This window comes from Trachinotus anak, unplaced genomic scaffold, assembly GCF_046630095.1.
Source record: "Trachinotus anak isolate AG129_WGS33_773 ecotype Australia unplaced genomic scaffold, CSIRO_AGI_Tana_v1 ptg000106l, whole genome shotgun sequence".
NCBI lineage: Eukaryota > Metazoa > Chordata > Actinopteri > Carangiformes > Carangidae > Trachinotus > Trachinotus anak.
Window position 1 is genome coordinate 32,501 of NW_027273957.1, and position 2,500 is coordinate 35,000.

A 2,500-nucleotide genomic window follows, 5' to 3' on the forward strand; every position below is an offset into this window, starting at 1 on the left:
GCCATGAGCCTGGCCCCTGGAGCTCTGATACAGGGGAGAGAGGCATGTGTGTGTGGCTGTGGAGGTCCTGTGGAGGTGCTGTGTGGGCCTTTAATATCACAGGGGGAGAAGCTGGGCCATTAGCCTGGCTCCTGGAGCTCTGATACAGGGGAGAGAGGCATGGATGTGTGGCTGTGGAGGTGCTGTGTGGGCCTTTAATATCACAGGGCCAGTGGCTGGGTGATATGCCTGGGTGCTGGAGCTCTGACACAGGGCCAGAGAGGCATGTGTGTGTGGCTGTGGAGGTCCTGTGGAGGTGCTGTGTGGGCCTTTAATATCACAGGGGGAGAAGCTGGGCCATGAGCCTGGCCCCTGGAGCTCTGATACAGGGGAGAGAGGCATGTGTGTGTGTGGCTGTGGAGGTCCTGTGTGGCCCTTTAATGTCACAGGGCCAGTGGCTGGGTGATATGCCTGGGTGCTGGAGCTCTGACACAGGGGCAGAGAGGCATGTGTGTGTGGCTGTGGAGGTCCTGTGGAGGTGCTGTGTGGGCCTTTAATATCACAGGGGGAGAAGCTGGGCCGTGAGCCTGGCCCCTGGAGCTCTGATACAGGGGAGAGAGGCATGTGTGTGTGTGTGGCTGTGGAGGTCCTGTGGAGGTGCTGTGTGGGCCTTTAATATCACAGGGGGAGAAGCTGGGCCATGAGCCTGGCCCCTGGAGCTCTGATACAGGGGAGAGAAGCATGTGTGTGTGGCTGTGGAGGTCCTGTGGAGGTGCTGTGTGGCCCTTTAATATCACAGGGCCAGTGGCTGGGTGATATGCCTGGCTCCTGGAGCTCTGACACAGGGGGAGAGAGGCATGGATGTGTGGCTGTGGAGGTCCTGTGGAGGTGCTGTGTGGGCCTTTAATATCACAGGGGGAGAAGCTGGGCCATGAGCCTGGCTCCTGGAGCTCTGATACAGGGGAGAGAGGCATGTGTGTGTGGCTGTGGAGGTCCTGTGGAGGTGCTGTGTGGCCCTTTAATGTCACAGGGCCAGTGGCTGGGTGATATGCCTGGGTGCTGGAGCTCTGACACAGGGGCAGAGAGGCATGTGTGTGTGGCTGTGGAGGTCCTGTGGAGGTGCTGTGTGGGCCTTTAATATCACAGGGGGAGAAGCTGGGCCATGAGCCTGGCCCCTGGAGCTCTGATACAGGGGAGAGAGGCATGTGTGTGTGTGGCTGTGGAGGTCCTGTGGAGGTGCTGTGTGGGCCTTTAATATCACAGGGGGAGAAGCTGGGCCATGAGCCTGGCCCCTGGAGCTCTGATACAGGGGAGAGAAGCATGTGTGTGTGGCTGTGGAGGTCCTGTGGAGGTGCTGTGTGGGCCTTTAATATCACAGGGGGAGAAGCTGGGCCGTGAGCCTGGCCCCTGGAGCTCTGATACAGGGGAGAGAGGCATGTGTGTGTGTGTGGCTGTGGAGGTCCTGTGGAGGTGCTGTGTGGGCCTTTAATATCACAGGGGGAGAAGCTGGGCCATGAGCCTGGCCCCTGGAGCTCTGATACAGGGGAGAGAAGCATGTGTGTGTGGCTGTGGAGGTCCTGTGGAGGTGCTGTGTGGCCCTTTAATATCACAGGGCCAGTGGCTGGGTGATATGCCTGGCTCCTGGAGCTCTGACACAGGGGGAGAGAGGCATGGATGTGTGGCTGTGGAGGTCCTGTGGAGGTGCTGTGTGGGCCTTTAATATCACAGGGGGAGAAGCTGGGCCATGAGCCTGGCTCCTGGAGCTCTGATACAGGGGAGAGAGGCATGTGTGTGTGGCTGTGGAGGTCCTGTGGAGGTGCTGTGTGGCCCTTTAATGTCACAGGGCCAGTGGCTGGGTGATATGCCTGGGTGCTGGAGCTCTGACACAGGGGCAGAGAGGCATGTGTGTGTGGCTGTGGAGGTCCTGTGGAGGTGCTGTGTGGGCCTTTAATATCACAGGGGGAGAAGCTGGGCCATGAGCCTGGCCCCTGGAGCTCTGATACAGGGGAGAGAGGCATGTGTGTGTGTGGCTGTGGAGGTCCTGTGGAGGTGCTGTGTGGGCCTTTAATATCACAGGGGGAGAAGCTGGGCCATGAGCCTGGCCCCTGGAGCTCTGATACAGGGGAGAGAAGCATGTGTGTGTGGCTGTGGAGGTCCTGTGGAGGTGCTGTGTGGCCCTTTAATATCACAGGGCCAGTGGCTGGGTGATATGCCTGGCTCCTGGAGCTCTGATACAGGGGAGAGAGGCATGTGTGTGTGGCTGTGGAGGTCCTGTGGAGGTGCTGTGTGGGCCTTTAATATCACAGGGGGAGAAGCTGGGCCATGAGCCTGGCCCCTGGAGCTCTGATACAGGGGAGAGGCATGTGTGTGTGGCTGTGGAGGTCCTGTGTGGCCCTTTAATGTCACAGGGCCAGTGGCTGGGTGATATGCCTGGGTGCTGGAGCTCTGACACAGGGGGAGAGAGGCATGTGTGTGTGGCTGTGGAGGTCCTGTGGAGGTGCTGTGTGGCCCTTTAATGTCA